Here is a 13,975-nt window from a genome sequence, read left to right as displayed (position 1 = left end):
ATGCAGCTCTGCTACATCAGACAGCGCTGCATGGGAGAAAGACGCTGCTGCTTCCTTTGCAGTCTATATCACTCGGTGAGTGAGCAGAGGCTGCAGGCTGTAAGCGGTGACGTCACCGCTGACAGGCGTGTTGCTATAGCAATGGTGATCTCCGTTATTGACCGGCTGTGGCAGCCGGTGAATAACGGAACGGGGAAGCAGAACGGGGAAGCCGACCATGTGCCAGAGCATCTCGCCGGTACAATACACAAACGGTCACCACGTACCGGAGAGATGCACTGACAGGACCTAGCATAACGTCTAGCCATGTGACCCATCTGTAGCCAATGAGATAATAGACACGTGACTGGTCACATACTATTTTGACGTCATGATAGGTCCTATCATCAGGGCTGGTTACCGGGAGGACACAGCGATTATCGGAAGGAAAAGCGGCGGGAGACAGAGTGCAGGACGCATCGCGGGGACCTGTAAGTGTTATGGCAATGTTTATTAACTGTATGTGTACATTTATAATGTGTTTTTATGTGTTTGTGATTGCCTCCCATTGTTTTCAATGGGGTTCGAGAGATTCGTCGAACGGTTCGTCGAGCCGAACTCGAACATGGCCTCAATTCGACGAACCGAACTCGAGCCTTTAGAGGCTCGCTCATCTCTACTGTTAATCTCCAACTGCAGATGGAATATGAGTCATTCTTATGCTTACCGGCTTCCATCGGTGCCCTGGCATGCCATTGTGGTTTGCAAATAGTTTACGATGACAGCCTGCTGAAGACCCCCAGTGTCGCCATCTTGGTCCTCATCTGAAGCTCTCCTATATGCTGAGGTTCAAAGAAGACTGAGATTTAAGTTCTATACAATACTGTGGGTAGTACTGCAGTATACAGTGTGTCCACCCATATCCTGTCCACTGCCATTAACTTGAGAACGGCGGCAGCTATAGGTATATAAGTGGTGTCTAGGCATAGTAAAGTATCCATGCGCTATGCAATGAAACCACCTATAGTGCTACCTGGTGGAAAACAATGGAGTTAGCATTTTTATCTCGAAAACAGAACGAGATATAGAAACAAAAGGGAATTAAACCCCCCCAAAACATTGAATGCTGGTCACGCATATGGCGCTCATTTAACTTTGATGTTCAAAGTGGCCACCGTCAGCTGCAATGCATATCTGGACTCTGGACAGCATACTGTATCTTGCTGCACGTTGTGCAATATGGTAGGTGACACGTTTGCACAAGCATCTGTGATACGTCGTCGTAGGTCCTGCAATGTTGGTGGAGGGGTCGCATACACCTGCTGTTTGATGTGACCTCACAGAAAGAAGTCCAATGGAGTGAGGTCAGATGAGCATGGAGGCCACTCCACGCAGCCACCATACCCAATGACTTGTAGGAAGGTCTTCCTGAGGTATCGCTTCACGTCCACAGCCTTGTGAGTTTTACAGATTCTAATCATAGCTTTTCTGTATGCAAGGTGTCAATTCCTATTGAATTGATGATGCCCTACAACTTTGTAATTCACTTTTTTTCTCCATCTCGTTCCGTTTTCGAGATAAAAATGCTAACTCCGTTGTTTTCCACCAGGTGGCGCTATAGGTAATTTCATTGCGTAGCGCATGGCTACTTTACTATACCTATACACCACTTCTATGCCTATAGCTGTGGCTCTTCTCAAGTTAATGGCGGTGGACACACAGTATATCATAAGCGATTGGATAATTGCAGGTTCAACTTCTCCAACGGGACTAAAAAAACAAAAGTTTGTGAAAATATATAAAATTCCCCTCCATTTTCATATTAGGTGTCATAAAAGCACAATTTATGAAAATATAGAGTTAATTAAACTGATCAGTAAACAGAAAAAACTAGAAATCAAAATGGCAGAAATTATTTTTTGGATCACGACTCCTCTCTAAAACAAAATGCAATAAATTCAGTTCAAAATATCATATATTCCCAAAAACAGTATCAATAAAACTGTCAGCTCATCACACATAAAAGAGCTCTCACCATGCTCAGTCGATGGAAAAACAAAAATTGGAAGATGGCAACACAAACCAAGAAATGTTTGGGGTTTTTTTTGTTTTCTTCACAAATTTCATAATTTTTTTTCTCTACTTAAAAAAAACTATGCAACTTTGGTATTGCACTGACCTGGAGAATCATGATTCAGTGGAACTTGTACCAAAGAATGTGCGCTGCAAAAACAAACACAAAAAACGTCGGAATTGCATTTTTGTATCAATTTCACAGCGCTAAGAATTTTGTTCTGTTTTTCAGTACATTGAATGGTAAAATGGATGATGTCTTTTACAAAGACATCTCAGCCTGCAAATACACAAGATCATATAGCTATGTGGATAGAAAAATAAAAAAAGTTGTAACACTTGGAAGAAGGCAAGGAAAGAAAACTAGCACAAAATGAAAATGGCTGTGGATGGAAGGGGTTAATGCCAACAGTATGTGTGTACATTAGCTAAGTTACCAGTGACTAGGTAATGTAACAAAGTCTGTTTCTAATGACTCTGTAAGGTTAGGGGAGAGGTTGAGGGGAGAGGTTGATGGGAAAGGAAGGAAGGTTCCCCGCTTAGTGTTCTGTAGTGAATTTGTAGTGATGTGTGTGTGTGTGTGTGTGTGTGTGTGTGTGTGTGTGTGTGTGTATATCTTCTACGTGTGCGTAATTTTTTTTTCTAATAAATTTAACCTCAAGCTTGAAAATATGATTCTGAAAATATGATTCGTGGAAATGATGATTAAAATCTTTTGTTAAAGATTACATGAGGTTGAGTAACATACCAGAATTACAGCAAAGTCAGAAGTATGAGTTGTTTGCCGCTCATGCACAGCCATGTTTGTATTAGCAAAGGCTACAGTTTTTAAATAACCCCATACAGTTGTAAAACTACATTCATTAACTCAGCCAGCCCATGGAAAATCTGGGTCTGGAGAAGAGGACAGAGTGTACGTGACTAAACCTTTAAACTTCCTCTTTCATAAGACATCACATGATAAACAGCAATTACAATTCCTGCCTTGTGTATTGCATCTGCAAATTTCAGACGCATTGCCTCACCCAGGAGCCTTGCTCATAAAGGCAGAGCGGCGACCTCTTTGGAAGGGATCCAATTTCATCTCACAGAGCTTGTTGTAACATAACAACAAAGGTCGTGTTTACCGCCTTTACATGATTAAATACTGCAAACTAGGCAGAGATGTCAAATTCCAATAACTTCAACCACACAGGGTCACTGCTTCTGGGTCAGAGAAAAGGATGAAGAAAAGTCAAACTGTGCACAAAATGTTAACTCCTTAACTACAATGAGGTCAACTGGAAGAAAAGTGAAAGAAATAAACCATATTTAAAAATAAAGGAGTGTAAGGAAAAAGAAACTAGAATAAAAGGGTGAAATCTGTAGCGTTTCAACCTCATAAACAGTCTTCGCAGCGTGCTCGGGTTTTTTTATGTTTTTTGTCCACTACATGAAGATTTGGGTTAGAAGACAATATTCACATGTATGGTACTGCCAATTGCTCTATAATTTATGGTACTGAATTAGAACAGATGAGCTGTAGCAATGCAGTAGTGTCAGAACTGAGAAATAGTAGAAGAGAAAGATTCAGGTTTTTGGGGTTACAAATACTGAAGCAAATTAGTGACCAAATAGTATGTTAACAGGTGCTCAAAGTATCACAAAGTATGTATGTTGGCTTAAGTTTGATAAATTTACATGTAGATAACTTTTTTATGGTCCTGCAGACTAGTAGACTATACGGTGTACTGGAACAAAAAATGTTCCAAACATACAGATCCAAAAATGTATCCGCTTCTAGTTCACAGCGATGCAGTGTTCAGCCGGTATGCAGTGATATCTGCTTTTTGTATTTTTCTCTTTGCTTTACAAAGTATAAAACTGACATGGTGTGCATGTGTCATAAGTGGTTATCAATATCGGTAATATAAGTAAAGGGTAATGTGATTTTCATCTATTCAACTTTTCAAATTTGGAGAGATAAGAAAAGTAGAGGAGAGAGAGATGAGAGAGGAGAAAGAGAGAGGGGTGAGAAAGGAGAGGGTGTGAGAGAGAGGGAGAGGAAGAGGAGAGGGAGGGTATAGAGAACAGAGAGGGTGAGAGAGAAAGGAGAGAAAAAGGAAAGAAATGGAGAGAGGGAGGAGAGAGAGTGGGAAAAGAGAAAGGCAGAGATCTTTGAAGGAATAGTTTTAAGTTTTTCAGACGAGTGCAATCCAATAAAAAATGATTGCACTCGGATCAATGTTATTCAATGAAGCAGTGCAGATGAGTGGTTCTTTCTCAACTGTATTTGGCATGAGGAAAAGAAAAACCAAATCGTAGCATGCTGTGTTTTGACTGCAAAAGTGGTACAGTTCGAAAAAAAAAAAATCATATGCCACACAGACCATCAGTTTGGCATCCGACTTTTACAGATACATTACCATTTTGTAAGATAGGACACTGTAAATGGTCCTGTAAAAGATTAATAGCTGCTGAGTAAAAAAATAGAGTGCATATAGACAGCACACAGATCACAAGTATGAAAAAAGTCATCCAACTTTTCTAGATGAGAATGGGACAAAGTTAAAGTATTTTAAGACAATCTGTTGTCTATAGTTTGGTACTATAGCCCCCAATTCATCAAAGTGATTGACATAAATCACTGTAAAAGGTCGCAAATTTTTTGTGCAATGCAGAGCTGAGCAAAAAATGTAAACTTTTGGCGTTTTCTCGCCACACTCTAAATATATACTGATGGGAAATTTACCGTAGATTGTGATTTGTTAACCCAAATAGGGTTCAGTGATGATCATATGATGGCGCTATACATGCAATGCATAATAATAATAATAATAATAAATGCATATTACTGAAATCATACACATCTCATAAGCTTTTCTACAGGACTTGAAAAATGTCAGAAAAATAAATGTATAATAGAATGTCTAAATAAAAAATAGAACACCATCCAGATCATCAAAGCTAGATATCATCTAAATAGTATGAAAAAATCATAGAAAACACTATAATGGTATGTGTGCACGCTGAGTGTTTTGTTGCACCCAAAACTGCATCTTCTGGCAGAAAAACACAACAAAATACAAGGTACGTTTTTGCCGCTTTTTTTTTCCCATGCATTTTTTATAAAGAAGTCAACAAGTGGAAGGGCTGAAAAACACAGGACAAAACGCACCAATAATTGACATGCTGCAGTTTTTTTCCTGAATCAAATCTGCAAGGAAAAAATAAGTAACGTGCGCACAGCACTTCAGATTTGTCATTAACTTTGCTGGCATAACGACAGACATGAGTTTTTGCAACAAACCTGCACAAAAAAAACCCATAAAAAAAAAACGTGCGCACACAGCCTTATGATATGTTCCCATATAGCATTTTTAGGCGCTGTGCGCACTAGAAAAAGGATTTTTCTCAAGAATTTCTTGAGAGTCTGAAAGATTAGCGCACTTGCGTTAAAAAAACGCACCAATAAGGCACCAGCATTTTTTACCGTGTTTCTGTGCGGTTTTGATGCGTTATTGACATATTATTGATGCGTTATTTCCCGTAGGTTGGTCCCTGCATTTTTTTACCATTATCTATGGCAAAAAACGCAGGTACCTGCAGAAAAGAAGTGACATGCTCATTCTTTTTCTCATGAAATTCTGCAGAAAGAATGTTCTTGGGAAAAAAACGCAGTGTGCGCACAGCTAATTTTTTTTCCCAAAGGTTTTGCAGGGAAATGTCTGCAGAAAGGTTACAACCATTTTCTCAAGAAATTTCTGCAGCAAAAACGCAAAAAAAAACGTGGGTAAAAACGCAGTGTGCACACAGGGCCTTATAGTGTTTGTTTTCAGCAGCCAAATCACTACATATAAAACTAAGCTATTTGCAGCGGTCTTTTTGTTTTCAATTTTCAGGCATGAACACACATGGTTTTTCTACAGTACATGTTAGTAAGGTTAATTGTATTCACCAAACACACTGTAATGTGAAATGTTATGCTGTATATTTTCAGCATTTTTGGAATTTCTCATTATTTTCCAATGGTTTAATGGGTTAAAAACTCTGCAAAAATGCTGAGAGAAATGACATGCTGTAGTTTTACGCCTGAAAAAAATTGCACCAAATAACACTGCAAAAACTACACGTGTGAACATACCGTAATCCGGAAATAAATGGTTGCAGTGGAGCCGGGCTGCTGTGTGCCAGGCAGGGAGCAATCCCGCAGCTCCGCACAGTGTAGGCAGCGGAACGCAGGAAACTCTCCTCTGTTCCCTGCCGACACTTTCTCTGTAACACACGCGCGTGCTCTGATGTGGTCAGTACTGCGCGGCGTGTGTCATTTCAAAAGTAAGAAGCTGCACAGCATTGGCCTTCATGGAGAGAAACAGCGGCGGGGGCCCCTCAGAGAACAGCATCGGCGCAGCCAGGGAACGTACAAGAGAAGGAGCAGCTCAGCGGGGGACACGTACGGAGGTGCCTGAGGACGGGGACAATAAGAAGGGAGAGGTAAGTAGTGACTGATAAGCTGAGGAGGGAACAATGGGGGAAGGGGGACTGGTGACTAATACTGGGGGTGTAGTGGTGTAGTTTTACAGGTGTAGTATATGGTGTATATATAGTGGTGTGGTATATAGTAGTGTAGTAAATGGGGTGTAGTGATATAGTTTTATTACAGGTGCAGTATATGGAGGGGGTGTAGTGATGTAGTTTATTACAGGTGTAGTATATAGGGGTGTAGTGATGTAGTTTATTACAGGTGTATATGGAGGAGGTGTAGTGATGTAGTTTATTACAGGTGTAGTATATAGAGGTGTAGTGATGTAGTATATTACAGGTGTAGTATATGGAGGGGGTGTAGTGATGTAGTTTATTACAGGTGTAGTATATAGGGGTGTAGTGATGTAGTTTATTACAGGTGTATATGGAGGAGGTGTAGTGATGTAGTTTATTACAGGTGTAGTATATAGAGGTGTAGTGATGTAGTATATTACAGGTGTAGTATATGGAGGGGGTGTAGTGATGTAGTTTATTACAGGTGTAGTATATGGAGGGGGTGTAGTGATGTAGTATATTACAGGTGTAGTATATGGAGGGGGTATAGTATATTACAGGTGTAGTATATGGGGGTGTAGTGATGTAGTATATTACAGGTGTAGTATATGGAAGGGGTATAGTGATGTAGTATATTACAGGTGTAGTATATACGGGTGTAGTGATGTAGTATATTACAGGTGTAGTATATGGAGGACGTGTAGTATATTACAGGTGTAGTGATGTAGTATATTACAGGTGTAGTATATAGGGGTGTAGTGATGTAGTATATTACAGGTGTAGTATATAGGGGTGTAGTGATGTAGTTTATTACAGGTGTAGTATATAGGGGTGTAGTGATGTAGAATATTACAGGTGTAGTATATGGGGTGTAGTATATTACAGGTGTAGTGATGTAGTATATAACAGGTATAGTATATAGGGGTGTAGTTATGTAGTATATTACAGGTGTAGTATATAGGGGTGTAGTGATGTAGTATATTACAGGTGTAGTATATGGTTGTGTAGTAATGTAGTATATTACAGGTGTAGTATATGGAGGGGGTGTAGTGATATAGTATATTACAGGTGTAGTATATAGGGGTGTAGTGTAGTATATTACAGGTGTAGTATATGGAGGGGGTGTAGTGATGTAGTATATTACAGGTGTAGTATATGGAGGGGGTGTAGTGATGTAGGTTATTACAGGTGTAGTATATAGGGGTGTAGTGATGTAGTTTATTACAGGTGTAGTATATAGGGGTGTAGTGATGTAGTTTATTACAGGTGTAGTATATGGAGGGGGTGTAGTGATGTAGTTTATTACAGGTGTAGTATATGGAGGGGGTGTAGTGATGTAGCTTATTGGGTAGAACTGAGTTAATTACAGTATATCCGTCCGGCCCTCTAAACCCATCCCAATTTCTCATGCGACCCCATGGGAAAATTAATTGCCCACCCCTGGTCTACAGCATGAACAGTAATGCAATGTGCTACTTTGTGCTGCCAAAAACACTAGAAAGCTTTTCCAAACCCCAAGCAGAAGCGCAAAACTAAGGTGTCTGCTGGAAAGAGCTGAGTCTGATTATCTTGCACAGAAAAAACTTCATGCAGCAATTTATGTCCACCTACTGTCACTGGACCAGTGCAAATAAAGGTGTTATTAGACAGTAGGATTTTTTAACAATAGCGATTGGTGAGCGAATACATATCACGTTGTTATCATGCGTACAAGCTCATTATTACAAAAGCAAATGTTCGCTTGAAAGATCGCTGTTGTAGTCCATGGAAAGTCTCAATTCGTTCACAAAAGCATGCTTTACAGCTTTTAGCGACTTATTACACAGTGAAATTTTATGCCAACAAGCGATAATTTTTAAGCAGGTAGAAAGATCTGGTTTTCGATAATCGAACGATATTCCGATCGCTAGCAGCTATTACACATTGCGAATGTCGCCCATCTTTAGAACTATATTGCGATTTTACGTGCAATTTTTGTCTCTGCTAGAGACAAAAATCAGGCTAAATTCAAATAATCTACATGCTAATAAGGCTATATTCACACGACCGTTCCATTTTTGTGGTCCGCAAACAACGATCCTGTTTTTCCACGATTGCATCTGTGTGGCATCCGTGTGACAACTGCATCCATCCCGTTCGTTCAGTATACGGTCCATGGGACATCTGTGTGACTTCCGTTTTTTTACGGACCACAAAAAAATGGAAGGCGTTACATGCAGTCCACGGTATCTGTCCAAATGCTGGTCCCCATGTAAGATGTATGGGGAACAGAATCCGGCGCAAAGGGGTAGGAGCAATTGCTACATACTCTCGATCATCGGCACAGCTGTCACACTGCTCCCACGGTAGCTCTTTGTTCTTCCCGAGCCGGCCGCTCATTAAGCTCATTTCATATTCACTGCTTCCCTGCTCACTGGCGTCTGTGATTGGTTGCAGTCAGACACGCCCCCACGCTATCTGACTGCAACCAATCACAGCCGCTAGTGGGCGAGTCTATATCGCACAGTACAATAAATAAATTTAAAAAAACAGCGTGCAATCTCCGCCAATTATGATACCAGCCAAGATAAAGCCTTACAGCTACTAACTGGTATTCTCAGGCTGGGTAGACCCACGTTATTGGGAGCCTCCCAGCCTAAAAATATCAGCCAGCAGCTGGCCGGAATTGCCGCATCCATTAGATGCAACAGTCCTGGGACTTTACCCGGATCATCCTGAATGCCCTTGTGCAGTGACAAACGGGGTAATATATGGGGTTGATATCAGCTGTGTAATGTCAACTGGCATCAAACCCAGAGGTTATTGTTGTCACGGTATCTATCAGATACCCGACATCACTAACCCAGTCAGTAATAAAAAAAAATAGACGACAAATTTTTATTTAAAAAAACACTCCACAACACATTCCCTCTTACACCAATTTATTGAAAAGAAAAAACAAATCCAGGTCCGGATTAATCCAATAAGGGGATCCCACGACGATCCATACTCACTGTCCCAGTCAATGAATAACAGAATGTTCCCCATTGACTGGGAGAGGAGTGCAGTGACCTGAGCTAACATCAATAGGTCAGGCCGGGTCACTGCAGGGGAAGATGAGCGGTGACTTCATGAGGGTAGCTAAGTACTTTACCTGGGTGATGAACGCCGCTGCACTCCTGACGGCAGCGCTAGTAACTGGCTTCCATTGTCCGCCTTGTTCACAAGCGAAGTATCACGGGAGCTTGTGACATCACCTCTAGTCACAGTCTCGGGCCGCCTGCGAGACTTCATGTGAGCACGCGGTGGGCACGGAAGTCACTGATGAGCACTGACGTCAGGAGTGCAGGACTTCATCATCGCAAGTAATGAACTTTACTAATCTCCTGATGTCGGCGCTCGTCATCCCTGCAGCTGCTGACTGCTGTGTGGGCAGATGCCACAATACAGTGCGAGCAGCTGTGGGGCTGACGGGGAGCGGGACACAGACTGCAGGGGCACCCGACGGAAGTCAAACGGAAGTGCTTCCGTGCGGCTTCTGGGGATTTTGTGGACCCATTGACTTGTATTGAGTCACGGTTCATTATTACAGAACAGAATAGGACATGTCCCATAATAACGGAACGGACATACGGCATCCGATCTGTTTTTTTTTTTTAGGAACTGATGCACATGAGAGTGTTTCCAAGTGCCATCCAATCCTACACAAAACATATTGAAAAGATGGTCCTCTCAGTAGAACCGCAAAAAAAAACAGGAACTGAACAGGACAGACAAAACGGTCGAACTGAACAGGACAGACAGAATGATCGTCTGAATGAGCCCTAAGGATTTAAGTCTGGCTAAAGATGTCCATCTGCACATACAGGGAGATAGGCCACTGCCAGGTTCTCTCGCAGAGAACAGAGCAACGCTTGTCTGAGCCAAGCATCCTTTGAATGGGATAGTCGGGTGAGATAGCTGTCAGCTAAATGATCTTTTCGTCAACATGGATTTAATGTACATGGCCGGCTTAAAGGCATTGCATACTCTTGCATATTCTAATACTAATGTCCCTTTTATGCGTAAAAACACTAGTGAATACGCTCTTCTCCAATCACTGATATGAGTAAACATGACAATGATCAGTGGATGAAGAGACAAAGCACTAGTTTATCAGCTGATTGTATCTTTTACATGGTCTAATAAAGAATCAGTTGTGCATGATGTGTATAAACAGGTTTGCTGCCGATTGTTTACAAACTATATGGGGATCAAACAATCAAATTAATAATCTATGCCCTTTAACAGTTTACACTGGTTCATGTAAAAGGACCTTCAAACAATCGCTGATCAACTCAGTCATTTTATACAGAAATCTGCTGGCTTAAATGTTTGTAAGCAACATAAAAAGATTTCCTGCACGTTTTCCTATCACGAAGTAGAAAAACCCACTTCTAATTTATTATTAAATCTAAAGTATTTTATTAAATAATATGGAGTGTAGATCTAGCAACATTGTATGAACGTGACACAAACAAAAAATGGTGGGGAAAATTTTATGCAGCCCTGAAAGAGTTAAAGGGAAGAAACTAAATGTACACTGTAGTTAAGCTTGAAGGCTGGCTTTGATCTGTTGAGCACTGTGTTCCAATAGCTGTAACATGATCTGCTCTCAGAGCAGGATATTTAGTTTGCTTTTCTGGAAATTCCCAAGGACATATCCAAATGTAGAGCAAGTCAGTGATATGTCTGCAGCACAAGGAAAAAAAATCCCTCATGTAAGGTGAGATCATATTTTTCTTCCTTCACAAGAGACTACCCTGCCTCCAGCCAAACCCACCAATCCTGTTGTTACACATGTCACAGAATGTCCTCTTTGTTCCTCAGTAGTACGTCTGCATGAACCTTACTCTGTATTTATACACAGGGCCACATGGTGAAACATACATGGATTTAATACGTGTGCAAGTAGCAGGACGTAACGGATGCAGCAGATTATCTGCCCTATAATTGTGCTTTTGTGCATAAGTATGGATGCCGATTTTTTTAAAGCCTGCTTTCATAAATAGGATGCAGCCTGGGTGCTATGTCAAGCATGGCCTGTAATGGTTCTACCAGGTGGGCCACACACAGTATTATAATCTCTCTGCAGACAACCCTCCCATCCACTTGCCTGAACGCTCACTAGGCCTCTATACATGTCAGCAGTAATCTCCCCACCACCACGAACGCTTACATGACATGATTTACTAATTTAGATTTGGCGCACGATCCAAAACCTGAAAGTTCTATAAAGTTCTTAGCAGAGAGAACTATATTAGGCCACACTGCTATTACTGTGCGAGCGGTGACGCAGCACTGACATTCTCTTTCTCCTTGGAATGTCAGGCTACCAGCACTAGACACGCAGCCCTCTCAGAATGGCGCAGGCGTACTAGACGGCCCTCCATTGCTGGCAGGCAGCCAGATCCAGCAGCAGCACCCCCCTCCTCCCTTCCTGCTCTGTCCTCCCTCTCACGTAAACAGCCACTGCGCTATCCTGCTGTACATGGAAGGCCTTTCTGGGAGAGCCCTTACAGAAACTCAACAGCAAAATGGCCATGCTGAGACCAGTTAGTGAAATATACGGGCCTACACTATTCAGTGTACACAGTATATTAAACCCTGATATGTGTGGAAATTCGACAGGCAAAATATTTTAAAAGTGCTTGTCTTCTTTTTGTAACTCTTTAGTGTATTCGCACAAAAGGGTAGATTTAGCCTGACCGATCTGCCACTTATGTATTAGTGTAAGATGCACAGCATTTGGCTAAGAAGACGACACGGAAATCACAGTGCGACATTGTATTTATGCTGTGTTTATTGTTTTTTACGATGTCATGTGCAACCTACGTACCTTTTCCAAATGTGTTAATTTTCTGTTGATCACAAGTTGCTATATATTTCAATACAAGGTGAATGCTACTTTTACTTGTGTCTGTCTTATCTGCAATTTGGTCATTTTTTACAGCAAAATCAGACATCTAAAATACTAAAAAGACAGCGCAAGTCACACAGATGTTTTTGACTTGTCATACAACATATGTCGACTAGTGAGCTTTATCATGCTCGAGTGCTCGGTACTTGTAATGAGCAATTCTATACTCGGATGGGTGTGACACAAGTACCCAAGTATAATGGAAGTCAATGGGTGATTCGAGCATTTTTCCAGAAGATCTTCCAACAAAAAGACTTCCATTATCCTTGATACACTTGTCACGCCCATCTGAGCATCCAACTGCTCATTATGAGTACCAAGCACCCGAGCATGGTAGTGCTCGCTCATCACTAGCAGCTAGTAATAGTAGGGGAGAAGGTGCATGCCACACTGGGCGATTCTGAATACATGTGTTGGTGCCTTCATAACTGACCAGTCATATTTCTTAACCCCAGAATAAGTCCTTCAAAGCTTTAAATGGAGTCTTAGGGAAATATTACAGAATAGCCAATCAGAACTGACTGGTAATGTTTGAATAAATGATGGGTAAGTCACATGCCGCTACAAAGGAAAAACTGGTGCAAAGAACAGAGCAAATGCCTATAGGAACCAGAGTTCACCTTCCATTGAAAAATCTAAGCAAGGAGATGAATGTCAGGTATACAAAATTGTAGCCATTAGCTGTTGTACTGGTTTTCTAAGATACAAAATCACTTGACTTCCTTCTCCTAAGCTGATATCAAAAGTGGTCTTCTAAGGCTACTTTCACACATCCGTTTTTTTGCTCTGCGGCACAATACAGCGTTCTGCAGAAAAACCGCAACCGTTTTTTTTACGCCGGTTGCGGGTTTTTTTGCATAGACTTACATTAGTGCCGTATTGTGCCGCAGGGGCTTGGGTTCGGTCCGGTTTTTGCCGCATGCAGCAGATTTAGCCGATGTCGCGGCCGGATAGAACGTTCCCTGCAACGTTTTTTGCTCCGGCAAAAAAAAACGCATTGCGCTGCATCCGGCCGCTGCGGCGCATTTTTCAATGCATACCTATGGAGGTCGGATGCGGCGTGATGCGGAAAAAAAACGCATCCGGTCGCCGCATGCGTTTTTTTCCACTGCGCATGCTCAGTAGCATGCCGCAACCGGAAAAAAACGGACGGGCCGCATGTAAAAACTTATGCAAAGGATGCAGTGTTTTTGCCGCATCCGTTGCATAGTTTTCACAGCCGGATTGAGCCGCAGTGCTCAAACCGGATGTGTGAAAGTAGCCTAACATAGATTTTTATGGGCGAAATGAATTAAGGGTTTTGTTGTTTCTTTTTTTTGTTCCTTCAGTTGATCCAGTGGCCATATTTTGTAAATAATTCTGTCTTTTAGTCCACTCTAAAAAAAAAAAAAAAGTGGAAAGAGACCCAGAGCATCATCAGAGCATTTTCCGATTACATTTCAATAGGAAGCATTTTTAGAGTATTTG

At 41.5% G+C, this 13,975-nt stretch overlaps 1 long non-coding RNA gene across 2 annotated transcripts in view; it reads right to left on the bottom strand.

Annotated features, from left to right (window-relative positions):
• The window catches only part of LOC142295132 (uncharacterized), a 131,056-nt gene extending 128,212 nt beyond the window's left edge, over positions 1-2,844 (bottom strand). For both annotated transcript variants that reach the window (XR_012751375.1, XR_012751376.1), the window contains exons 1-3: positions 2,801-2,844; positions 2,159-2,202; positions 707-821 (exon numbers count right to left, since the gene is read on the bottom strand). This is a non-coding gene — a long non-coding RNA (uncharacterized LOC142295132). The remainder of the gene's footprint in view (positions 1-706; positions 822-2,158; positions 2,203-2,800) is intronic.
• Positions 2,845-13,975: the final 11,131 nt, after the last annotated feature.

The sequence above is a fragment of the Anomaloglossus baeobatrachus genome, chromosome 3 (genome assembly GCF_048569485.1).
Source record: "Anomaloglossus baeobatrachus isolate aAnoBae1 chromosome 3, aAnoBae1.hap1, whole genome shotgun sequence".
Lineage (NCBI taxonomy): Eukaryota > Metazoa > Chordata > Amphibia > Anura > Aromobatidae > Anomaloglossus > Anomaloglossus baeobatrachus.
The sequence above is the reverse complement of the archived record's forward strand: the minus strand, read 5'-3'. Positions and strand labels throughout refer to the sequence as shown.